Below are 27,349 nucleotides of genomic sequence, written 5' to 3'. Positions count from 1 at the left end.
ATTAATCACGCACACACCATTAGGTTATGTTACTGCGTACTGACATGACCACGCACGCATACTGGTTGTCCCCTGATCTGCCTTCCTCCGGGAAACCAGCAACCTCAGATAAACTCCTAGAGGCTGGTCGGGGTCAGTGTCTTCCTGGTCACCACACCGTGGAGACAGTCATATTTTCTGCTGTCATCAGCAGATTCTAAGTCGTTAACTAGCTCATGCATTGGGCCTCACTAAGACCAACTCGGTCATTCTCACATGTCCTGTCTCATGGGACACACAGGAAATAAGCCCCTTCTCCTCCCTTCCGTCACGTTTCTGTCTCTTACAAACATGGCCCCTCCGAGATCCTGCAACAAAAACAGCAAGGAGTGAAATCATCAAAGGGAAAATTTAGCTGTAGACAGGACTCACCGCAAACAAAAACGAGCTCTAACAAACGGAGGTCAGAGGAGCACTGATCTACGGTCGGGTTATCTGAGCCTTAGATAATAGACACACACACACACACACACACACAGACAAAAAGTTCATATTTCGGAGGGAGGGAAGGTATACTGCATCAACCTGAACGATAAATTGGAGATAATCTGTGAGTTATGGATCTATAGAAAAGAGTCTGGGGAAAAACATGATTATTTTGTTCGTTTTTTAAACAGTACAGCCGTAACCTAGGACAAGTGAGACAATTTCTCATTGTGGTAAAAGATGAATTCATAGGAAACAATGTACCTCTATAGGCTGGAGTTTAACTCCTTTGAGTAGCTAAACTGCAAATATGTTACTAGGAGTGTGTTCCCAAGAGCCCAATATTGTTTTTTGACCACATTCCTCTGGAATGTTGCCTGAAAGGTATAAACTGGGGGATCCTCTTTAGAGCGGCAACCCCTTTGACAACTTCAAGGCTGCGATCCATACAACAAGGGGGACGTAGTTGAAGGCTGAATAATTTCCCATGAAGATTTCTATTTCCAAATCCCTGGACCTGTGAACATTTCAGTAGCCTAATGTATGGTAGTCAAGGGCCATCAAGGTTATAGATGAAATTATGGCTATTAATCAACACACCTTAAAACAGGGAGACTGTCCGGGAGTCCCTGGGGGGATATAGCCACACGGGTCCTTAAAAGTGGAAGAGGGATGAAGAAGAGGAGAGTTAGAGAAACAGCTGTGACTCTTCCTCCTCATTCTTACAAATTCAAGTCAAAGGCCGCCCCCTCCAGACAGACCTCCTCACTGCCTGCCCGGTAGGTTAAATTAGGCCTTACTACCTCCCTGCACCTAAAACGGAGTGTTTTCTCATGACTGCGAAACGGAACAAATACGAAGACTGTATACAATGACTTACACTAACCCCAATGTTTACCATCTGATGGGCTTGCTGGGTTCTCTCCTGAATATCTCACACCTGACACAAATGTTCTGGTTATAACAGTGAGATCTGGCAGCAGCTTGAAGGGCAGTTCATGGGCAGACAGAGGAACTGGTGATTTGGTTTGGGTTTGGTTTGTTTTGAGGCAGAAGAAAATCAAGCTTGTGTGGAGGCAAAGGTAGCAGCAGTTACAAGGGAGGGCTTTCGTGAAAAAAGAAAGCAGAGGAAGGTCTCAGGAAAGATCAGAGAGGACAAGGAGGAAGGCTTGCCCGAGACAGACGCCTCTCCTCCCGTGCGGGCACCAGCCGTGGGAGACGGGGCTGTGTGGATCCGTCCAAAGCTGTGTTCAGCAGAAGGAGCTGCTTGAGGGGCTGAGAGAGAGGACAATGAGCTAAGGAAACGCACCTGTCGGGAGAAGATCGGCTGGGGGCCTGCGTTACTAAGGGAGAAACACATGTGCTGTGGGTGGGAAACTGGCCAGAGAAAGAGGACTCCAGGTTTGAGGCAGTAGATGGAGAGAAGACAGAAGTTAATGAAGATAAGTGTGGCAGGAGACATGTGCAGGGTCGGTGCAGGTGTGCGGCCTGGCGTGTGGAGAGCGGACCTGGCGTTGAGGTCATGGTCATGGAAGAAGCCCGGGCACTGGGGCATGTTTACATTGGCTTGTTGTGGACAGAATGATGACCGACGACACAGACAGAAAGAGGATGTGAAAGGATTCCCATCTAAAATAGAACCAGAGTGAGCCCTGGCTGGTGTGGCTCAGTGGATTGAGTGTCGGCCTGCGAACCAAAGGGTTGCAGGATCGATTCCCAGTCAGGGCACAGGCCTGGGTTGCTGGCCGAGGCCCCATTTGGGGGCGCACAAGAGGCAGCCACACATGGATGTTTCTCTCCCTCCCTTCCCCTTTCTCTAAAAATAAATGAAGTCTTTAAAAAAATAAAAAATAAAATAGAACCAGAAGATGTGAAATGGAGAATCTCACACATGCGCCCTCAGAAGCACCGAACTTAAAACTGAGACTGATTTCCCATGAATGCCTGATTTACAGAAGACAGAAACTTGCCTCCTGACGGAAGGTTATCTGCCAAGAATCTCTCCCATCCCCAGGCTGATGACCTTACTGCTTGGACTCTGCCTAGACTCCCCTCTTTGCACTCCTGGCAGATAAAATCCAACCACGGACTCGCCTGGAGCTTACAACGGTATGTGGTCCCTAAACGGCAATGCCTCTTCTATTCTGGAGTAAGCGCCACTTCCGGTCCTTTAGGCTGGTGAGGAAGCAGTAGAAAATGAGGCTGTACACTTCAAAACAGGGAGGATTTGTCTGCCCTCTATGTGCCCTCTAGAGAATTTAAACCACCATGTGAATGGGAAGATGTGTTTCTTAGGGCCAGTAGTGATATTTCAATAGATTCTGGCATTCTCTTTAATAATTCTTATTTACCCAATGGTTGCAAGTGTCAACACTTAATTAGAAGAGAAAAATAACTTAATGGCTAAGTTCCTGTAAGTAATAAATTGACATTGGGACAAACTGTCTAAACAGGACAGTTCGTGATCTAGAAATCTGCATGCTCCTGGGTACACTGAGTACACCTTTGATACACTGCAGTTTGTCTGTCTTGTCTACTCTCAGAAAGTGTTTGATACACTTCAGCCTTGACACTGTCTTGTCTACTCTTAGAAAATGTTATCAATCAATGATCAGAGAGAAATCACCCATTAGAGGGGTATGCTAATTATTTCATTTAGACATACACAGTGGGAAGAATTAGGCTTAGAGTTGTGGGTACACAAAACACAAGAGTTTATTCCTGTCTTATTACTTATTAATTACAAACAACTATAAACTTACTTTTGCCCCACCTTGTATTTTCCTCTCCTTCAATGTTCTTGTTTTCTTTTTTTTGACAATTAAAGTCATAAGCAACATTTTATTGAAAATGATAAGATAGCAGCACTTTAAATACTTTTTTAAAAACAATGAAAAATAGCAAAATCTGTTTCAAGAAGGGAATAGCACTCAAAATGTGCATGTCAGCAAGCAACCAAACAACCAGCAGCATGATTTCATGCTCATAATTGGTATAATAATCTCTCCCAAGTTACAGGTGAGTTCTCTGGAGTGTTACTGGGCAGATTCTCTCTTGAGCAATAAGAAGATAGCACGAATAGCAGGTGAGAGCTGGTCATGTAATAAATTGCTTCTAAGTGGCAGGACGATGTGACGCTTGACCGCCTCAGTCAACCAATTATTTGCAAGCATGGAAGAGTCACATCGGGGAAAAAGGAAAACATGGCATCAACTATCAGTTAAGGGAGTGTTTCTTAAATTCTCGAATGTAAATTTAATTTCTTCTGCAATGATTCCTCAAATATGATGGACATTATGTTTAGGACTCAACTGTGCTGATTAATTTGGAGAGAACACACAAATTAAAGCATCTTCATATAGAAGGATTCTGTCTCTCCTGGGCATCAGTATGTTAAATTTTAAGTTCTGCACAAATTTCAGTCTCTGGTACATTTACACACCTATCTCTATTTTTTTTATTCTTACTATAAAAATAGAACAGTTTTCAGAGGGTCATATCAAATGGGTCAAACTATTGTCATGGGGGGCATATTGCTTACTTTACTATATAGAACAGAAAATAAAATTTAAAAGGGCAATATGAAGTACCTAATAGTTAACATTAAATTAATAAGCCATACCTCTAATAAATAATAGCATCTAAAAACAAACCTTTACTAAATCAGAACTGTCACTGAATTAGGGATTTTTTAGAGATCAGAGAACTAAAAGAAGACTTTTACCAATTATTCTATGCAAAAAAAAAAAAAAATGCACTCTTTCCTGGCAAAATTCATGATGCCAAAATGAAGTTTTCATTTTCCCTTAAGGAGGGAGTCAGTTTAATTAGAATTCAATAATCCTCACCCTTCTGGTGTTGTCTCAAAGTCAGACATAAAGGACCAGGGGTCCACTTTTTTTTCATCTGCAGAAACTGGTGGAAGCCACAGTGACCTCCTAGAAGCAGAACACTCCAGAGGGATTATATGACAATTATGATGCGTATCCCTCAGGCTATAGAGCAACTCACTCTGCCACTATCTGTGTCCCGAGACCACGATCATAAGCAGAACGTACAGAATCACACGCATATGTTTGTATCCACGTCTCAGGAAACCCCGAACCCAGGTGTAATTCATCAGCGGATGCAGACCAACTGCTGCCCTAAGTGGGCGGCATAACTCGGACCGTCATCCAGTCCCAGGCACGAGGTGTTGTCATGGGCACATTCTCAGCACAAGGTCGCAGCAAAGCCTCGTGGAAGAACTGGACCCCGAAACCACGGACACCTTCATCGTGGCCGACCGTCAACACAGGGAGTCTCAGGAAACAGCCAATTTTCTCGTTTTAATGATGAAAACGTATCATATTCTTCAACCTTTGCAGGCGCTAAGATTCCAAATCTTGGGGTAGCTTCTATAACTTCTGTAACTAATAGAATTGTTGTTGTTGTTTTTTTAATTTTGAATCTGTTTTGTCACATTAATTTGTTTAAAAGTTCACGCCATGAAATATATTAGCTAAATTTCCCACTATATTAAATAAGAGAGTATATTGTGAGCTAGGTCCCAGTTGTTTTAAAATAGTGAAAATCTTAAACTGTTTAGGATTGAGATGGAAAATAAGCTGAGATGAAGAAACCCTGAAGTGCAGATGTAAACCGTGGAAGGTATTTCTCGGGTGAGCCTGACCATGGACGACCAACCGGGTTACGTGACTGACTGTAGATATTAGCATAATCTGTCATTTTTCCATAGGAGCCACAGACCTCTCAGAGAATAAAAGTAAATAATAGAGGATTTCAATTAACTGTGGGTTTTCAATTATCCACGCGTTCTTCTATTTATACACTTCAGTGGCTCTAATAAAATATTACATTATAACATATGTTCTGAAACAAAAATTTGCTTAAGAACTTTTCCTGGGATTGACTTTTCCTTGAATTATTTTTATTTCCTCATAATCCATTTGGTACACATTAATGTACTTAAAGTAACATAGTTAAATAGTTTTAATATAAGTATACAAATTCAAGCAATCGATTATTTGAATGCTTTGAAGGGGTCTGTATTTGCACAAACACAGCCCTAGAATGGGACCTAATAAGACATCCCAGGCAGTGCCTACTTCCACGTAAGTGCAGGAGAGCCTACTGACAATTTAGTCTCTAGAAACCTTTACTAAGGGACTGTCAAGAAATTCTCATTACTTCTTTTTAAGAAGTGTCATAAATTGAACTATTTCCATTTTGAAATTTTTAAGAAAATAAACATGCCTTCCTATACCCTAATGATTTAATTTTCAAATTTGTTTAATAAAATCACTAATTATTTACCTTTCAGAAAGGAAAACTAAGTTGGAAATAACCAGTTTTGCCCTCAAATCCTTTGAATCGCCAAACAAAACTGTTTTTTTCATATATGCTATGCATACTTTTATTTTCAAAATAACGACATGGCTATATTCGTCCTTGTATGCACGCGCACACACACACACACACACAGACACACACACACACGACAACACATGGGACGCAGTGTGCAGCGTCCATTTTAGCACAGTGCAAGTCCAACTTTCACATGGCGACCTTACTTACCCCTAACAGTGATCCATATTTAGCAGGAGAGCAAAGCTGGTAAATCTCTGTAACACCTGGGCAGAGTTCCAACGGGATTACCCACATGTTTAAAAGACAGACAAGAACCCTCATTCCACCTCGCTACTGCCAACACAAAAATACAGAGGAGTAAAGGAAATATGTTCTTGGCTTTCTACATGGCTACAAGAAAATAGCAATTTTTTAATTATTGTTCACTAATTTTCCCTAAATTAAGAGTATCGCCGTATTCCCCTGGACCTGGGCCAAACTCTTCGGGAGACATGCTAGCACGAACAGTCTTTTTAGGGGACTGGAAAAGTACTCAGCGTCACTGGCTGACTGGTTTCCCTTCATGAGATGGAGAGCTCTTGTGCCCCTCTTCCCAAGTCCCTGAGTCCCGGGACTCAGAGGAGTAGGTGTCCTCTCTGTTGTTTGAGGCTGATGCATCTTTGCTTTCAGGTGGCCCACAGTGTGTCCAGGTATCATGATAAAGTAATGACTCTGCTATTTTAAATTCCGTTAAATCCTGCTTCCGGCACCCTGCCTTCGGGATGAAGGAAGAGGCATCTGTTTGGCTGAGTCAGCCACAGAGAGCGGGTATTTTAGCGACACCAGCCCACGGAGGCCTTCCTGACTTGTCTACTGAACAGGAGCCCTGAAAACATGGTCCTGGCTCAGACTATTGGCCGTGTTGCCTACCTTCTCTGGGCCCTGGTTTTCTTGACTGACAAGTAAAATCATTAGACTGAATGACTGCTCAGGAGAATTCTAGCTGTGTGTTACCTGATACTTAGGTGATTAAACCTCACCATTAGAAATAATGTCCTGGCTGGTGTGGCTCAGTGGATTGAGCATTGGCCAGGAATGAGAGGTCACTAGTTCGATTCCCAGCCAGTGCACATACCTGGGTTGTAGGCCAGGTCCCCAGTTGAGGGCGTGCAAGAATCAACCAGTCGATGTTTCTCTCCCACATTGATGCTTCTCTCCCTCTTTCTCCCTCTTCCCCTCTCTCTAAAATTAAATATAAAATCTTTTAAAAAAAGAGAAAAAATGACACCAGAAGTGGGGGTGGGAGGAGGGAAGGAAGGAAGGGAGGAAGAGATGCATAACATATAAATAGACACGTGTCCCACACATTGTTTATTTCCCTAAACCACCACTTGAGTATAGCATCCAGCTCATTGGTCCAACTGAATTCTCTGCACACTAACCAGATTCATCATCTCCCTTGGCCCCAAATTCCATCCTCCCCCCACCCCCCGCCATCTTCTCTTACTTGGATCGTGCAGAAAGGACGGAAGTCACATCAGGGTGGGCACAGAGAGTGGCAGTCACCAGCCAGAGAGGAGGAAAGTGCCCTGAAACTGGCCCGCAGACTGTGAGTGAGGACACATTCAAGTGGTCAGGACTCAAGAGCTCAGGCAGAACTGGGGGGACAACCGCATGTGGGGTCCCTGTCAGGGAGGTTAGGGACGCACAATGCGTTTACTCAGAGAGAGAGAAGTGCAAACAATAAAATGGGTGACGGGAAAAAGGGGAGGGTGTTTTTTAAACTAATAGAGAGCACCAGGCATTGAAATGCAGGTGCATCAGAAGCTAAAAGCCAGAAACCTTCGGACATCCAAGCTGCCGGGACCAGTCTTAACACAAGGAGAAATTCTCCCCTGGGGGCTGCTTTGCCAACACTGGCTCTTTCACTCTGCCTTTTACTGAACTGGGAGCTCTAAGGATAATCAAACTGATGTATAAGCTGAGACTCGGATGCTCCAACACCCTGTAATTTTGTTAAATAAGATGTGTTTATCTCCTGGTTATTCCATAATGAAATAGCAACACATCACTGTATGATTCTCAAGATATGTTTAAGTAGAACTAGTGACAGAAGCGTAGACTTTGAAATCCTATACGTAGTCCAGCATCTCGTCCTGGCTCTGTCACTTAATAAGATACACGACTTAACAGTTTCTGTTTTAGTCTCTATGAAACCAATGATAACCAAACAACCAAAAGGCAGTCTGTGTCTCAGCATCTCGTGGGTAATAATGGCATTTGCCTCGCTGAGGTTACAGAATTAAATAAAGCAATGCCTGAATGGGCACTAGCCTGCAGTAGCTGATCAAGATATTAGTTATTCTAAATTATTCTAAATTGCCATATCTCAGTAACTGTACACAGATGGCAATTTATAGATAAATCATTTAATCCGATCCCCCCTCCATTCAACAGAAGTTCAGCTGACCAAACCGGAGTAAACACTTCATACACACAGCCGTGCATGAGTCAACGGCACACACGAAGACAGGCATGACACATGTAAATGGCAAACTGCAAAGTTCCAGCTGCTGCCTTTTCAGGGCAGGGAACTGGGACCCAGGGCGGCTGGGTGAAGGGGTGAGTCCTTCTTGTCAAACTGCCATTGAGTGACAGTTTTGCAACAAGGACCCCTAGGTGGGGTTGAGGTTGCCTATGAGTCTCGTTAGTAAGTACACAGCCCTGCTACGTGGCCCACTCTTTGTACAGAAGAGGGCCCATAACATGCATTAGAATTATACGCTGAAGGGGAAGCTGCTGTCTGGGTAAAGTAAAGGAGAACAGCTTCAGGAAGGCCTTCTGCCTCTTCCAGAATACAATTAGGAGAATAACTGAAGCAAGAGGAGAAAAAGCCAGAAAAAGTGGGTGTTTAATACTCATTTCATGGCAAACTGTCTTTTTATCTGTTTGCCTGCTAATTATTTGTTTATCTTAAAAGGGAAAGTTATTTCTTAGTGAGTTCAGATAAAAACTACTGAGGTTCCATTTTTTAAAAAAAGACAACCACTGTATCTTGGAAGTTAGGACAGTTTGAAGTTCCTCCAGTATGTGATAGTTCTTAGAAAACGAGAGCCAGTGAATCACTTTTTATCGGCCAGGAGAAAAGGTTTTGTGATGTTTTAGACTCTGCTCTTGGTTGCTATGGGCTGACTGGCCATGTCATGGGTTAAGTGGTCTCTGTAGGCAGGTCACGCAGTATTACTTTCTATTTTTTAACATTTTTTCGTTTCCGGTGCTATTTCACTGAAACAGATGTGAGACGGAATTCAATGCCAATCTTAACATGGACCTTTCCTTTCTCCCTCAGGAAAGGCATACAGACACATGCGGGTACAGGAGTTGATGACTGGATCACGGCTGTTTGGCCAGCCCCGCTCCTAACTCCTCATCTGCTGGTTTCAGGTGGCTTCAGAAGGACAAAGACAGAAAGCAGCAGCAAGCTAGCAACAGGCGCTACCGTCATTTGTCTGAATGCATACCCATGTCATTTATAAGAAAGGTAGATTAAATAATGCCCTGGCTGGTTTGGCTCAGTGGATTGAGCGTCGGCCTGCGAGCTAAGTGTCGCTGGTTCGATCTTCCAGTCAGGGCACATCAGAGAAGGAAAACTCTGATTCCAAAAAACCTCCGCTGCCTTGCGGCATACCTCTTCAGGGGAAAGGCTAAGGGAGTAAACCCCGACAGAAAATCCGGAGCCGGAGTCCCTAAGGCGGTTCGACGTTGTAGTCAACACCGGCAACTCCTGCGGCGCACCTGAAGCCAAGCTGTATTGACTCCGTCTTTCCCTTGGACCCTTCAGCTGCGAAGAGAGGGGGGGTCTGCTGCATGGGCAACAGCAGACCCTCCATATCACCCTGCCCAGGCTCTGTAGCTTCAGCTTCACTGGAGAGGACACTCCAGCGTCATCGTAAGATGTCGATTCAACACGGGAGGAGACAGATACCGTGTCACTCCCGAGTCGGACTGCACAGCCATTCTCGGCGATGCAGATAGACTCTTAAGAAGCTACACCATCGTCTCTCGAGACGGACGGCTGCCGACGACGACGACGAGATTAAATAAATAAATATATCGATTTGTTCCATAAAAACAGTTACAGTTTTAAGCACAATTTCCCACTGTGTACTTTCTTTCTCCCTTTCTCTCTCCCCCCAACCCCCCCACCAACCCCCCAACATGTCATTGGAACACCAACAAGAAAAAGTGAGTTCTGAGCGAAATTTTTGATACATGGAATTGAAAATATTTTTCCTACCATCGCCTCCCTCTCTTTTTCTAGAAACAATCCCATATACCCTAGATCGAAATATGTTAAATGACTCACAGTCTTAAAAATCCTGCCATTTTCAGTATTTAATCACTAATGTAAAGTCACTGGAACTCTCATTAGTGATGAAGTATTTTAGCGGCTGTGAGAATTTCAGAGCCAATGGGAAAGTTCCTTTCCATGTAAAATGACACCAGGGACGGCATGCCCTTTAGGATACCCCACTGGAAGTGTACAGGCCCTGTCACGTGGAAGGAGAGGGCTTAACAACGTTGTACTCTGAGGCCACCAGACTGGGAACAGTTGGAGGAGACAGAAACGCCCTGTCTTGGCACCTCCTGACCAGAGGACTAGCAAATTCCTAGAGATACTGAACAAAACACCTGCTGCCGAAGGTCGGCAGCCCATGTAAAGAAAAAGACACACGCCACCCATGATGAATGACCAGGGAGCCTCCCAGCCACGGGCTATTCCTGGGGGCTCAGAGGAGAGAGCCCTGTGGGTTAGAGAAGCTGGGAAACACTACAAATCCAGACTTCTGCCTATGAAAAAGAACACGCAAAGCAGAACGGGAAGAATCTAAAAAGCGCAGAAGTACCTCACTCCTCCTAGCGTTACGTAGCTAAAGCTGAAATCATACAGGGGATGGGAATAGGGGACCGGATGGAACAGAAGAGCAGGCTTTTCAGATTTTTGGTTTTCTACTCTCTAGCCAAATCTGAGAGAAGTAAAACTAGCTCATGCCTCTGCAAACTGGGGAGTAGGAAAGGATTCACATTGATTAGCTCATTTGGGGTGGAGGGTGGGCACATTTGGCCTTCGTCATGTATCTCTGTGTCAGTTGACTTGTCTTGTTGAGTAGATGTTTTCTTCCAGTTTGGAACCAAAAAAAATCCAATGACTTTTTTGCCACACTATGGGTAGGCGGCCCTTCCCAGTAAGGGAGAGGGTCCATGGAGCCTCACGTGCCAGAATGCAGCCCCAAATCGGCCAGCGGCTCCTCTGAGAACTCTGGGTACCCAGCCACGAAGGCAAGTTCTAGAGTGGATTCTGCCACTGACCCTTAGGACCTGTGTTTCTCAACTGTGAGCCAGGAGCTAGAAGATGACAGACGGCTAAAACCCACTTCCTTCCACCCCCAACCCCTTCCTAATGCTACAACCCCAGGAGGTTAGGTGAGCAATTGTGTTACAAACATGTATAAATCAAAAACAAATCAGATCCGAGCAAAAGCCTGAAATGTGTTCTTATGAGTAAAACATACATATATATTTTTGCACATGGACTTCATGACATTTATTTTTATTAGCTTAGAATCCTTCAAAAACAGAACTGTACAGTTCCTGTGAATTATGTTCATTGTAATACCTCGGGGTCCGAACTACCGCCTAAAGTCTGTGTGTGTGTGTTTGTTTAAAATGGTAAAGAAAGAAGAACCTTTACAGGTCCTGATAATGAATATAAATTTTCCAAACAGAAACTAAGAATGGATGCCTGTCATAATGGGCTGCACTGTCTCCTTCCAATTCACACGGTAAAGCCGTAGCCCCCAGCACCTCAAAATATAACTGTATTTGGATATAAGGTCTTTTAAATTGTGATTAAGTTAAAAAGAGGCCCTCAGGGTGGGCCTTAACCCAGTAAGACTGGTGTCCTTATAAGAAGAGGCAACTCAGACACAGAGACACGAGGCACGCACACGCACAGAGGGGAGACCACATGAGGATGCATCTCAACGCCTCAGAGGCCAGTGTGAGTGGCATAATGCTCCCTACGTCCTTGTAGAATTTTAAGAAGCCATGTGACCTATAATATCACAGGTAATAACTCAAATGTATATTGTCATAGTGTCTGATGCGCTTGGAACTCATTTCCAGCTTTCGTATTGCCAAAATAAATTTCCCAACCAATTCTCTTTCGTAGTTTGACACTCCATCAAGCAAAGACTTTAAGATTTATATGGATCATTGCTATTCTGATGGCTAGAATAATTGCCAATTTCTTCCCAGCACTTTTCTGTATAAAGCACGTTAACAAAACCATAACATGCAATGCAGTGATAACTAGGCCTGGCAAGGTGGCTACAACCCGAGGTAAGGTTGCTTCTGACAGAAGAATCATGGGTGGCAGGAGGTGCCCACACACCTCCCAGGTAGCCTTTACTATTGAACGGTTATTCCATGCTCTCTCCAAAGAATGTTAATGGACCCTAAGTACAGCATTCAAGGACTGGATTTGTTATGAGAGAAAACCCGATAAATGGCGCTCTGCATGCAGTTTATGGCTGAAAGCTTTGCCCACAAACTCTCTGCAGCCAACAAAACCATTTAAGGGGTAATAATTGCTGAGGGCCATGCCCAAAGGGACAGCAAAATGCCCCATGCAACCTTGCCAGTTACTGAAAACAAGGTCACTATGGCATCCAAGACAGGGCTGGTGGAACGACAAACTTTTCATATTAGTTACTGCTTAAAGCTCCAATACCTATCATGTTTAAGGAAAACCACCGGTTCCTGGTTTTCTGTTTGATCACTGCAATAAAATATTATGTTTTTTATTAATAGTTTTTCCTTCATTTTCCAAAACTACTTTTGACCTATTCGCACACATTAAAAAGGCATGAATCACTAAGATTGCTATTTTGATAATAAAAATGAAACGTTTGATGTCATCATTTCTGGGTAATTTCAGGTAAAAGCATGGTGATCGCAAGCAATGTCATCTCTGCATGACCCTGCCAATAAGGTAGACTCTTACTTAGTCAGGGGACAATAAATGACTGTGGTGAAACATTAGGATCTGATGCATATACAGTTCTTTAAGTAATTAATAAAAATAACCTTGTATAATTATTTTTTCTTAAAGGAAAGAGACTGTCCTTTAACACCATTTCTTGTATGTAAAAACCCTACTGTGACTAAAGTTTTAGTATTACAGTGGGGGTGTCTTCGATGTCACTTTTTGTGCTTATATTTTGTGCCAATAGTGTGTATTCAACAGTCAATCACAATAACGTGACAGAGGGCAAATTACACCCCGATACCACACACGCCCTGTGATTACCGTTCATTACACGCCTCACCTGTCCTAGACGGCACCTGTCACTGCCATACATGGATGACATAAAAATAGCCCCCCTGACCACGCAGAGTATTCCATGCAGTGTGTTCTTTGCTTCTTTTTGTAAAAGATTTTTGTTTTAGACTCTTAAAGCTAATATTTTGAATTTTCCCACCTCTTTGCTACTTCCGCATGACAACGAGCTTAAACACTATCCCGTACCTGAAAACCAAGCAATATGAGCTCTGACAGTCTAAAAAACATTGTGTCCGAGGCAACTTTTAATTCTCATGCATAGTGATAAAGCTTAGCTATGATGTAGAAAGGAGTAACTGAATGCCAGCTATTTTCCTAAAGTGCATTCCAGTGCCTCCCCTAACATAAATGGGATATTCTAATCACAATTATATCAGTTTTTTACTTCTTTGTTTTTGCCATTTTGGCATCTCAGATAACTTAGATTATGGTTAACTAAATGTCCATTTCTTTTTATGTTTCCATGAAACATGCCCATGAAAGCATTTCCGCTTTCTTTCTAATTGATTGAATTTATTAACAATTATCACATCTTCAGAGCAGCAAAAATTGAATTTTGAATAGGAACCACTTAACCACTTAAAACTTCACCAAAATAATTGTTCCCAAAATTGTTGAGATTAATGCAAAATTCAGATTCAGTGATTTTTGCTATATAATTTATATAGAGAATCAAAGAAATGATAACTACAAGTTTACAAGCAACCCAACTGCCAACAGAAATCATTTCTAAGTGGTTTAAGCAAACTTCCTTCCTTCCTTCTTTCGCCTTCATGAAAACAGAAGGAGGAAGACTTTTATTCCCATTTTACAGATGTCGTTATTCAGAGAAGATAAGCAAGCTGGTCCCTAAGGTGGAATGACCAGTGAATGCCAAGCCAAGATCCCAGCACAGGCAGTCTCGGGGTCAAGTGCATGCCCTTAACTACAGCCTGGGGGTCAAGTGCACAGCCTTCACCACTGCTATTGGCTATTCACGTCTCGAGTTAAGAACACTAAAGAAACTGGGCTTTTGACACACTAAAAAGGTCTCATCCGTGAATGGTGGCACTGTAAGAAATTAGGGAGCCAGTCAGGTGACAAAACATCTATTAACTCCTGCTCTGTGTCTGCTGATAAATGATCCTTCAGAATGTATTAATAATACAGGGGCAGAAATTTCATGTCATATGGTCACAGAGCTAAATATATCAACCTTTTTAAAAATGATACAATTGAGCTAATGGATGCTTTAATGCTAAGAAACGGACAACTTTCTTGGGTAAGACACTTACAGAATAACTGAAAGGACAATAATGACCCAACTAAGGACATAACAGCAAAAGAGCCGACAGTGATTTCCATACCTAAGTCATCAGTAAGGGCAAAGAAAGGGACGGCCTTACACAGGGCAAATTACCCAAAATCTATATCTAAACAGAATTTACTTTAATTACAATTTATCAAACAACACTACTTTGCCAGTGGCATTGGGCCAAGAAATAAGGGGAATTAGCCATGCCTCAGCAATATACAAATCCTAATTTTTATTTACAATCTTTTTTGATATATTTTCTGCTATGTTTTCATAGAAATAAAAAGTGAAGAGTAACATTACAACTTTCATCCTCATGGCTTATCAAAAGCTATTGAAAATTAAAATAGCATGTCATCTTACTGTGTAAGCATATAATCTAAATCTAATAGGAAATGAAAGCTAGGCAAATATTTGTCTATTAGTTGGAATACATTTAAGACAGGTGTTTGAGATACACAGATGCTTCAGATTACATGGGTACCTCCATGTATTTGTGACTACAACAAAACATTTAGTGATTTTAGTATTTCACTTTAATGGTGTCTCTACAAAATAAAAACATGCATGTCTTTAACTCAGTAATTATTTTTGTTGACCTTATTGTACAAAAAATAATTGTAAAACTGATCAGTGAGCTATTATATGAGAAAACTTTCTGTAACATGGTTTTTAATAGCATTGAATTGGAATCAATCTACATGGCCATCAGTTAAGAAATAATTAATTATATTGTGTAGAAACACAGAATAAATTTAGGCGTCCTTATTTAAAATATTAAGGTAGCTCTAGGACTAATATGAAAAGATAATCTATCATATATTTTAAGTGAGAAAACAATTTTCAGAATAATATGGGCAGCAAGATCAAATTTTTTAAATATACATATTTTATAAAGTTTTTACATATTGCAAATGACTTCATAAACAAGAATCTGGAAGTATATGCATTAAACATTAAGAGTTGTTATGTAGTGAATGAAATGGATGAAATGATATGAAGATTTGATTTTTTGCTTATTAGCATATTTATATGTTTTTAGTTTTTAAAAATAATATAGCCACCTTACTCTTGTAATACTATTTTTAAAGTATATAAAAACTAAAAAAACAAAATTAACTCACCTATGATGCTCATAGGATGAGTTTTAGAAAGATGTTTTTAAAAGAGAAATCAATAAATCTAAGGAAATAGCATAGTTCACATTTCTAACTTATGTGTGAATAAGAAAAATTATAAGAAGGGATATATATGTAATACACATGTTTTTAAACAAACTATGGTTCTCTAGTATTTTTTATGTTGGGGACATGCCCTAGTATTGATTCCCAAGGGCTGCCAAAGGGGATGAGGAAAAGGGAAACTTAAAACAGATCACATCTCCCTGGTGATAATGATCAAGGGTTTAAGGTTAGCTAATGGTTTCTTGTCACGGATAAGCCTTTCAAATCGAATTGTCTCTCAATTGTAGGGATTGATTATCAAATCTGTGAATCATCCCTTTGGCTTCTCCTTCCCAACTGATTTGTTCTCTTCAGCTACCTCCTTAAACACCGGCCATTTTAATCCTAAATGAGTCAAGCCAAAACAGATAAGAAACTAAAGCAGTAAAATGGGGTCCGTATGAATAGTCCCGCACAGGAATTTCAGTTTTGGCCATCATTCCATTTCCATATCACACACTCCATACTGTCTCATCCACACCCAACCAGCAATAATTATCTTTGCATGGAATGTGCAGATTTTCATTACTATCAAGGTATTTATATTAGCTCTTCCAGTCTTTTTAGTCCTAATAATTAACACAGAAAATATTCATGACCTTTGTTGGAAGCAGTAATTATCCATGCTATTCTAAAATAGAATCAAGACTATCTTTTTCAAATGTAAGTTAACCCATCATATGCAAAAGAATATTTAAGCTACAATAAATTACAACATGTAGGATTTATGTACTAAATGTACATTGGTATATAAAACTACCCATATAATTCAGCAATTCTACTTCTGGGTGTATATACAAAGGAAACAAAATCACTATGTCGAGATATTTGTATGACATGTTCATTGCAGTATTATTTACAATAGCCAAGACATAATACATTAAATTTATTCTATTCAGTCATAAAGGAGGAAAGAAATCCTATCATTTGCAACAACTTGGATAATCTTTAGGATATTGTGATACGTGAATATAACCGAGAAAAACAAATATCATTTATATGTGGAATCTTAAAAAAAATACCAAAAATGACTGGATTAGCGGTCACCAGTTGACCAGTGTTGGGGCTTGGGGAGTTGACAAACTCAGTGAAGGTTCTTTCTCATATCAGAAAGGACAAATTTCAGTGATAGGATATACACACTGGGGCTATAATGTACAACATGATGAGCACTGTTAACACCATTGTGTGGCACACAGCCGTCCCTCTCCACATCACGGCTCACTCATCACGGCCTCACTGGATTGCGGGATTTTAAAAAATATTATATTTAATTATTTATCACAGATTTTTTGCTATATCGTGGAATTTTGCGGTACTGTACAGTAAATACTAAAATAAATGTAAAGTTCCTACTTCGCGGATTTTCACCAATGGAGGCGAGAGGAGGGGGTGGGTCTAGAACGTTAATACCCGCGATAAGTGAGGGCTCTCTGTACTCGAAAGCTACTAAGAGGGTAAATCCTCAAAGTTCTCATATCAAGGAAATAAACTTTTTTGTGATAATAGGAGGAGATGGATGTTAACCAACTTTATTGTGGTCATCATTTTGTGACGCCAGGTTTATCCCAAACACACTTTAACTGCACAGACATGTGACGTCCGTACAGAAGGCTGCCCTGAATTGCCATTTTCCGGAACAGAGAAGAGTCTGTTGAAAGCCTTCTCCGGGGGGGCCGTCCAGCCCCTCATGTCACGATTCTCAGCCAAAGCCCTTCGTGTAACCATGTTCTTAAGGAAAAACACTCTCTTAATATTTGTCTATGTATAATATAATTGAAAATGTAAATATCTTTCTCAAAACGATAAAACTCCCTGTAAAGCCAATTATAAATGGCTTGCAGCCACTGACTACTTCCTCACTATCTGGGTCATTGCTGTGCTCCGAGCACAGGGACGCCTGAGGGTGACGATGACGCTGATTCCGCTCTCATTCCCTCCTCATGACACTCTGATCACAAACGACTCTCTTCCTTCCAGTGATGGCTTATAAATTGGGTCAAAACAATATATCTTGGTCAGAAAACTGGAAATGTTTTTCACAATGATTTGGGAAAACAGATACAATAAATGTGGTTAAAGATATGTTTTCCATAGTATTCTAAGTGATTTTACATACCTAAAAAGTATACAAGTTATAGTAACTAAAAGCTGTATTCGATAGATAATGATTTTTTTTTAAAGATGGGACTTTCCAGAGAAAGGCAAGGACCAGATGGTTTCACTCATATGTGGAATCTAACGAACGAATCGAATTAACAAGCGAAACAGGACAGACTCATAGATGGAGAGCAGCTGACAGCCTGAGAGGCTTGGGAAGCAGAAGGATAGAGCAAAAAAAAAAGAAAAGAAAGAGAAAGAACTCATAGACACGGATAACAGACACGCGGTGATTTTGGAGGGGAGGGACCTGGGTGGCGGTGGAAAAGGGGATGGGGGCATAGCAATAGGAAAAAGGTAATAAAAAAAGAAAGAAGAAAAGAAAAAACTAAAAAGATAGGACTTTCTCTCCAAAGACGTATCTAGCTACATATCGAAAGGTTGACGTCTCCTGTATAAAGAGTACACTTAACAGGAAAGAAAACACCGTGGGAGTAACTCTTTTCAGGCAAATCCCTACAAAGCCATGGCTGGCCAATGTGGGGTCCAACACACGGAACACTCACAGCTATAAGCCGATGCTTAATCGTGTACAGAAACTTCTAGTATATTGTTATACAGAACGGAGAAGCAGGGGGCCATACTCACAACACGCAGAGTTAGAGAGCAGCTCACGTCATTCGAAATGTTGAGACTGGTGAGTCGACCATTAAAACAGGAGTCATAACGATGATAAGCACTGACGTCATTTATTAATTTGGCTCCCATGAGCTAGATTCTATGCTTAACTACTTCCCCCTTTTATTCCTCGCATTAATCCTATGAGTTAATCCTATGAGTAAGATTTCGTTAATTTCATTTTACAGATGAGACTCTTCGATGTTTAAAGAACATTTTGCAAAGTGCTTTGTTCAGTAATTTTGGAACCATGCCACAAAATCCAAGTCTCGTACATTAATAATAGCATGATCTTTACATCACACTGAAAACTCAAGAAAGAGAAAGAGAAAACTTAATGAAAAGACATTCTGTGGCTCCTTCTATAAGTTAAAAGGAAATTGGTTGCTTAAAATCTATCAGCTAGCTCCATTTTTCCTTCAGCTTTTCACCAAAATAGAATAATTCTATCATCCTAAACACACAACAATTTTTTCGATACACAATCAAAAACTGAGAACTGTCACTGACTAACCCATCACCAAATATGTCTGCATACCTCAGCAATTACCCTAATCTTGAAGTTCTGCAACGAATACCTCCCCTTTGAAAAGCTGGTATCAGTTACAATGGCAAACTTTTCACAGGAGCTCAATGTGGGAGCAGTGATAAGAAAAATACTTGTCAAAGTCTAAACAAAATTTTAAAAATCAGAAAAATGTTCATTCACCCTTAGTAAGGGTGCCATATAAGTTAAGAAAACATCAACTATGAAGTCAGATCAAACCAGCTTTTCCCTGTTTGTATGTATTTTATAGAAATGTGTGGCCCAGGACAAGTTAAACAACAACTGCTCACCTCTGTATTAGCGAGGGCGATGCTAACGGCTGTGACCCCTGAATTTAAACTCTCAGAGAGTTAACGATACGGAAGTAACCGCACTCCTTTCAAGTTCAAGGGTGTCTGTCAGCAACAAGGGTCTCTGCTCCAAGTAGGAATTCTGGGACGCGGGCTCTCTCCATCCTGTGGTTCCATGATCTGCAGAAAGCACTGACCACGGCTCAGGCCCCAGAGAGGAGCGGAGGGTGGGAGAGAAAGGGCGGGGAGGAGTTCCGGGCCAGGCACGAAAAGTGAAGCCCCTCGCTTGCACTGACAGTGCATCGGAGACAGCGCAGCCCTGATGCCTCATGTCGCTCCCCTCAGGTGGAAGGGACGAAGTGGCATTGCGAGCCCTGGAAGAAGCTCTCCCGGAGCCTTCACTCGCTCATTTGTGAAACTGGGGAGAAAACCTACTTCGTAGCAGGTTTCCAACTGTTGACCAAGAAGAACGCATGCAGCAGACTTAGCCGTGTCTCCACGCTGTCGCTATTCACTGCAGAATAACCGGTGTCCGCTGTCGCACTGACCCGCCACTGGAGCAGCGAACACCCTGGGTCTATTTCTAGGGACAGAAGCGGAATTCAAGAAGAGACGTTCTGAGAAGTCTGTGCTTGTCCTCCCCTCCCGCCGGCCTGCCCCAGGGTCTGCTCGGCTATTCGCTGCAAAACACATTGCAGACCTGCCACCCGCCCCCATCCGCCCGCCCCCGCCCTGGGACTGTGCCGGGCACGGGCGACCCAACCCAGGCAAGGGCCGCTCGTCCCTCGGGAGCGCGCCCTCATGGAGAAGGCAGCAGCGCAGACGGAGAACCATTTCATTTCAGAAAGATGAAGGCCAAAGCAGGCGACGCACTGAGCGGATCTCCTGGCGTATGATGGCCAGCCGGTGATTATCACCACGGTGACGTTAAGTGGGCATGGCCACGGCTGCAATGAAAACCTACTAAACGAACCTACGGGATGACGCCCAGAAAGGAGTCCTGGAAGGTGTGCGTGTGCGCGCGCGTGTGCGTGGATGGGAGTGTGCTGTGCTCAGCGACAGGGACCGGTGCTGGAGGAAGAGACGGGGAGACCTTACCCCCGCGAGGAGGACAGAATTCAGCATAAGCATAAGGCGCTAAGGAAGAGCCTAGACCTGAACCACGAGCCGTCGGCGACCGTGGAAACACAGACGTTGGGAACCCTTTGTATGATAGTTTGAAAACCTGGGCTTATTTCATGGAATAACAAGGAGCCTTTCCAGAGGAGTTAAACGGGGAAGTAACAGCAGGGTTTTTGCTTGAGTGACAAGAAGGGTGGATGGGGGGTGGGGCCCCATAAACAAAACCAGTTAGGGAACAGGTGCAGGTCACTCACTGAAGGCAACGAATGTCTGGGCTAGAGCAGGACTAGAAGGAAAGCACGAGAGAAGAACATCAATTGTATCATTTAGAAAGTATTACAGTCAGCAGGACCTAGTCACGGATTGGAACGGTGAGCTGACAGCGTCCCACTGAAACGGCTGGGCGGGGAGCCTTGCCGTTAAGATACACGGCAGAGATGGACCCTTTCGTAAGTACGCGAAGAGTGGCCCCTTTAACACACTGGATTTGAAGTGCCACGCAGATGTTCAAGCAGGAAAATCCAGCCAGAGGTTGAGCCTGTTTGTCCAAAGCTCAGAAAAGGGACGGAGGTTGCGATCCAAACGCCATTCTGATTTAGGCAGTGGTGAAATCTTATTCCGCGCTGGTATTTGCTTTAATAATTCTTAGAACATTTAATTATTGCATAAAGTGGTAGCAAAGCGAGGAATCTATGATCAGCTACATTAACGTCTTTCAGGGACACGGGTAACGAGGAGTGGAAAGCCAGCCGCCTCGGTGTGTGTCACCCGCAGACACTAACCTAGATTGAAACTGTCTGTCTGTTCACAGAGCCCCGGAGCAGTGACACCTCGGGAGCAGTCAGCGCATCTGCTGCTCTGATCTTAATTTCTAAATACTATTCCAATAAGATCACGAGGGCTCCCAGAAGAAACTGCAGATTCAAGGGCCAGAGAAGGGAAAAGACAAGAGGAATCTGGAGCATCGCATGGTGCCAGAAAGTATGGCCAGAAAATGTTAGGGACGTGTCAAAAGGACACAAGAGCCAACCTAAAAGAGTTGACTGTCATTTCAAAAGTCTGAGCAACAAACTAAATAACAGTGATATTGGATTAAAACCCAAAGAATAACAGGAATATCCATGAGTCCATACTGATGCAAACAGATGGTTAAATAAGTAAATAGCAAGAGAAAGGGCACACTGTCCTTACAGAAGAATTTCAAATAATAAATGTAGAAGAAAGGAGAGAAATTGCCATTAGAATACCGCAGTAATGTTCGCGGTAGTCAAACTTTGCAAAAATGAGTGAAGCAAACTCTAAGGGTAAACAGGGTAGTCACAGAGCCTAAGTCTCCCTCACAAACACTTAGTCATTAATGTGGTGATCTTAACTCATGTCCAAAAATCTTGACACTCCTCCCCCCGGGTGGTAGAGATTAATTTCCTTCCCCTTGAGTGTGGCCTGTACTGAGTGACTTGTGTCTAATGACTGGAGTGTGGGCATGGAGAAGGAAGATCAGTGACTTCACAGTGGAGAAACCCTGGCCAACACCACCTTAATCAAATGATCACGGTCATCGTCACTAATGACAGCTCGTGCTGAAGTTATGTATCCCGGTAAGTCAAGTCTAACTGTGAGAAAGCTTCAGAAAAATAACCCTGCAAAATGCCTGACCAGTACTCCTAAAGTGTCACTGTCACGTAAAGACCACAGAACATCACCCATCTCGAAGGAGACAAGATGGCGAAATGTGGGACCCTGGGACGCGAGAATATGGAAAGGACGTGAACACCTGGGGAAAGCCAAAGAAAGTCAGTTAGTTAACTGTATCGTACCCACGTACAAGGTAGCAAGACTAATTTCTTCCTTTGGAAAAGGGTGCCACAGTTCTGTAAAATGTTAACTTTAGGGAAATCAGGGTGGAAGGTATACTGGAATGCTCTCTACTGTCTTTACAACTCTTCTGTAAAATGAAAACTATTTCAAGATGAGAAGTTCAAAAGAAAAAAGAAAAAAACATACCAGACGGGTATTGGCAGAGAACGATAGGGGCATTAAGGGACTACATGATGTGAGGAAAACCAAACCAGACCTGCCCGATTTTTATACTGAGGCCAGTTCTCTGCTACGGAAATCACACTTTGCAGTCAAAAGAGGGTCAGGCTCAGAAGCAAATCCACACAACAGATGACCAAGCAAATTTTAGCAGATTTCTGCAAACCTAACCCTCACATACGAGCATAGCAAGAGAAAAATCATTAATTTCATTCAAACATCCCCCCTCCCCCAATGGTACTGCTGTCTCCCAGAGACCCTGGTAGTTTCTTTACCTGGCACTGTTACAGAGCCTGTGCAGTGAAGCAGATGAAGGCAAAACAAGGATTCACTCATTCATTCAACCTATTGTTTATTGAGCACATATTATGTGCCAAGCTTTATTCTAAGAGACTGGAGCACATCTAGGTTATTTCAAGTTGAAATAGACAATAGAGCCAACCTAATCCAATCCCTGATCATTCAAATAAGGAAACTCAGGTCTCAGAGATTAAATGATTTAAGGTCACACAGCTGGTTCATGACAAATGTAGACGAGACATCAGTCTCTTTTTCAACAACTTTTTTTCTTAAACCCAAACAGTGCTTCTGGTTTGAGAAGAGACACTCAGAAAAGTACGGAATGTGTTCCCCCTTTGCAACTAGAAAACACTCTCCAAACTTCCAGGGTGATTTGAGATCATAATTATCTCTTTAAAGAGCTCTTCCTTCCAGCAACCTTTTTTCCAGGAACTTGAAATTCACACTGTTTAATCATCAGAAAACCCTTGTTAGATAAATCTCATAATTGTTCTACTTCCTCTTATCCCCCAGAAGGAGAAACTCATGTTTCGAAAGGTTAAGTGTTTTTCTGAGCTCCTTTAATGAGATAGTGACAGAGCCGAAAATAGCAGTCCCCGAGTCCTCCGTTTGCCTCATTTCCCCTCTATGCCAACCGCAGCTAATCCTCTTTCTCTGTAGTACTCTCGCTCCCGGGGAAACGTGTCCTGAACCCCTGCGAAGCAGGGGACGTGCAGATGCCCACGGAGCGTTATTTTATATTTCTTATAAAACGTACAATGTACGGCATCAACATTCTTCCTTTAAAGGACATCTGCACTGATTTCCTCTGATGATCTGGTTTCTTAGCTTCTCTGAACCGGAGTTTCCTCACCTGTAAAAGAAATAGCTAATGCCTGCCTTTGGACGTGCTGGGCGGATTACTTCATATAACGAAATAATTGACAGGCTAGCACAATATCTGCATAGGCTAAATTAAGTTTTCCTTCCATTTCTCCAGCCATTTTACCCTTTTAAATAAAATTTAAAATATGAGATAATGGAGCAAGAGTTATTTGTAGATCTATGTAAATATGAATATAGTAAGGAGGGAATTTTCTGGAAAAATTTTGAATATCAATACTGCAGATGCTGGGCCCATAAAAATATAATGTATCAAACAGTCTGAATCTTGGATTTACTCTATACAAGTCAAAATATATCACCTGGGACTACAAGTGATATTTTTCTGAGCAGATTAACCTAATAAAAACATTTGAATGTTAATATTTGAATAACCTGAGCAGAAAAAATATTTATTTCACCACTAGCACATAGTTCACTAATTAGGACTAATTATAGGATACTAATAAAGTATATTCAAATCAAACATGTTTCTTATTTTAAAGTACCTAGAAATGTGTTAACTTCATATTTTTCTTAATATTCACCCAGACTTCCGTGTGGTAGGCATTATAAGCTGTGTTCTTAAGTAGCTTCGTCACCCCCCTTTCAACTTCTACACAATGAATTTATTTGGAAATCTAGCTTTTCATGATTAAGAGGGGGGATTAAGATGAATTCTCATTAATTTAAAAACTTCCTATTTTTAGTTGTTTTTCTTTCAAACCACACTCCCTTTCAAAAAACTCATGACTCAATTTTGAACTGATCTAAAATTTCTCAAAAGAAAGTAAGTCATTAAGCAACAAATAAAGATCATTTTAAAGGATTCTTTTTAATGTATTGGGCCAGCTGGTGATCGGATGGTTCCAAACTTATGAGTCCCCATGATGAAAGGGAAAACATACAGTCCGTGTCACGTGCTTCAGAATTCACCATGAAAATCTAGCTGCGTCCATAGTTAGGCACTCATATTTTCCTAATTTTAAAAAATGCACCTGTAGCAGAATTCTCCTACAAAAGGACAGAGCCAGCTGGAGGGAGAGAGACAGCACAGGCCGACTGGATGATTCAGCAGTAAACACAGGAAGTTAGCGTCTGAGAAAGCGCGGGCCACAAAGAACTAGATTGTTCAGACAGGACTCTTAGGGCCAAGGAGTAAGGGCGTGAAAACGAGTCCATAACCCAACCAAGATGCGGACCGTTCCAACTCCTGGCAAGCCGACTCCTGGAGTGGGAAGAGCAGGCCGGAGAGCGTGGTGTCTGTGCTTCCACGGCCCTCCATACCTGGTCCCCGGGATGATAACAGTACCCACGCAGGGGTCTGGTGTGATGGAAGGTCACCGACGCCTTTCTTCTGCTGGGTGATAGCACTGGCTCCTTCCCGCTCCTGCCAAGGGGAAAGGTCTAGTCTTTTCACAGGAATATCTCCTCCTGTTCTTCTTGCTCTCCTCGCCTCAGCACTCAAAACTCCATTCACGCCATGATCACACCTACCCAGGAAGACTGACTTCATCCCTCAAACTGGGGCAGTCTCCTCTCCTAAATAGATACTGTTAAAATGCTGCTTCCTCATTCTGAGTGCATAGCCCAAGAATGTATTGGTTTAATCTTAATATTTTTAACCCGTCTCCCCTGTGCTCCTCTCAGACCCTCCAGAGGAGACCCTGAGTCTGTCTCCTTGAGCATAGCCCACCCTGAGGAGGCGCTCAGTACATATTTGCTGTGGAAGAAAGAACCCTGAGTGGAGGATAATGAGGCTCAGATACAATCTTGCCTGCTGCTGGTTAGTTGCATTATTTTGAACGAGTTCACTTTGCCTCTTTGTGTCTCAGTTTCCCCTAAGATCGCCTCTTCTCTAAAATTCTAAGCTTTAATAAATAGGTTATATACATGGTAAGGTTTAACAGAAGAGCTTATCCCTTGGCATAGACGTGAGATTCCCAAGAAACTTTGATCTTGACTACAATAGTATTACTGTTCCACATTCCTTTCCTCCCATCTTCCACCATTTCTCTGAAACTGGGCCCAGGCAGTTTACCTTTGCAGGTAGGAGGAACATCTCCTGGTGACTGAAGTGAAGAATTCGTCTTATTCTAATTCTAAAGAGTGATGAGATCATTTAAACATTAATTCAACAAATAAGGAGATTAATTTACTAAGTTCTCCACACTGTCCCAGGTGAAGAGGACAACATAATAAGGAAAACAAAGTCTCATTTCTCACAGGGCTTTCGTTCTCGGGGAAGCGTGACAAACAGGCGCAGAATATACGAAACCGTGGTGAGCGTTGCGAGGGAAGAATAGAACAGCGCGGGGCGGATCAAGAACAGGAGGGGAGAGCATCCCCGTTGGCCACAGGACTGTCACGGAAGAGCTCGCTCCTAACGTGACCTTTGAGCAGAGATCTAAAAGAAGTGACAGATGAGAGACTATCTGGGGGAAAATTAAAATCCAGATAAAGGGAAAGAGCTGGTGCAAAAGCCACAAACAAAGGCACTGTTGGCAAAGTCCTTGGTCCAGCAGGGAGACAGGGTGTCTGGAGAGAAGCAAACAAGACGGTGCCATAGAGGACGAGATTACAGGAGTCACTGGGGAGTCAGATAATGTAGGACATTGGGCCTCTCCGTGGGACTGACAGCCACTGGATGGTTTGGAGCCCTGAAGTGACCCGATTTGACTTGGGTTTTCAAAGGAAGGCTCTGACAGCCATACGAAAACTAAGTCCAAAGGGCATGAGGGGAAGAAATCACTTAGGAAGTGTTCCAATAACCCAGGTGGGATGACGTTAGCCTGAAGCAGATGGTAAAGGCAGAACTAATTAGAAATGGTCAGATTCCAGATCTATTTTGAAACAGAGCCAAAGGATTGGATATGGGCCCCCGTGGGAAGGAGTCGTTGAGCAAGCAATGGGGAGAAGGGGCTTTCACTGGCCACGAGGATCCACACCTCTCTGTCTGCGGTCCCCAGGGATGAGCAGAGGCAAAGAGAGAAGTCACTTGCCTGGGTTGCAGGGGATGTGCCCTCGAGTGAGGACCAGGTTTCAGTTTAGGGGGAAAAAAAGTGAATAGAATGTTTAAAGAAGACCTGGAGGTCAGAGTCATTTCTAGATAAGACCTCCAGCCCCACAGGGCCAAGTGTGGGGGGTGGGGGCTGCAGAGGGCCCAGAGAGGACGTCGGGACAGTGGGTGTGTGGAACCGAAGGGGGACGGAAGCACGTGGCAGCCTGCGTGGTCCTGCGCTTGCAGAGGCAAGAGGGAAGGGGTACCTGTGGGGTGACATGTCAGGACCCCTGGGAGATGAGGCCATGAGTCAGCTCTGATGGAAGTGGGCCACTTCCTGCTTCTAGGACAATGTTCCCCCTGGTTTTCCTCATGGAGATGCTCCATCTCTTTGAGGTATTGGCTCATCTGTTAGGACTAGATAAGCACTTACCTACCTGTCTGAGTGAGGATCTGCCTTCTGCAGCTAGTATAAACGTACGGTAGACCCCGCCCCCAGGCCCCCAAGGCTCGCCTCGGGCCCACATTTTCCTAGCACCTCATACCACTGCCATTGCACATTTAGTGCCCGCACAGATCATAGGGAGGTGTATGTTCAGGATGAAATGGGAAAGTAGGCAATGCAGAGGGCAAATTAAAATGTTACCTCTAAAACCAGAGAAGGCAGAAGACTCATC

At 42.7% G+C, this 27,349-nt stretch overlaps 1 protein-coding gene across 1 annotated transcript in view; it reads right to left on the bottom strand.

Moving 5' to 3' along the window:
- Positions 1-27,349, bottom strand: part of HCN1 (hyperpolarization activated cyclic nucleotide gated potassium channel 1) — a 296,203-nt gene that overhangs the window by 204,728 nt on the left and 64,126 nt on the right. The window lies entirely within an intron of this gene.

This window comes from Furipterus horrens, unplaced genomic scaffold (assembly GCF_987537825.1).
Source record: "Furipterus horrens unplaced genomic scaffold, mFurHor1.1.pri manual_scaffold_5, whole genome shotgun sequence".
NCBI lineage: Eukaryota > Metazoa > Chordata > Mammalia > Chiroptera > Furipteridae > Furipterus > Furipterus horrens.
The sequence above is the reverse complement of the archived record's forward strand: the minus strand, read 5'-3'. Positions and strand labels throughout refer to the sequence as shown.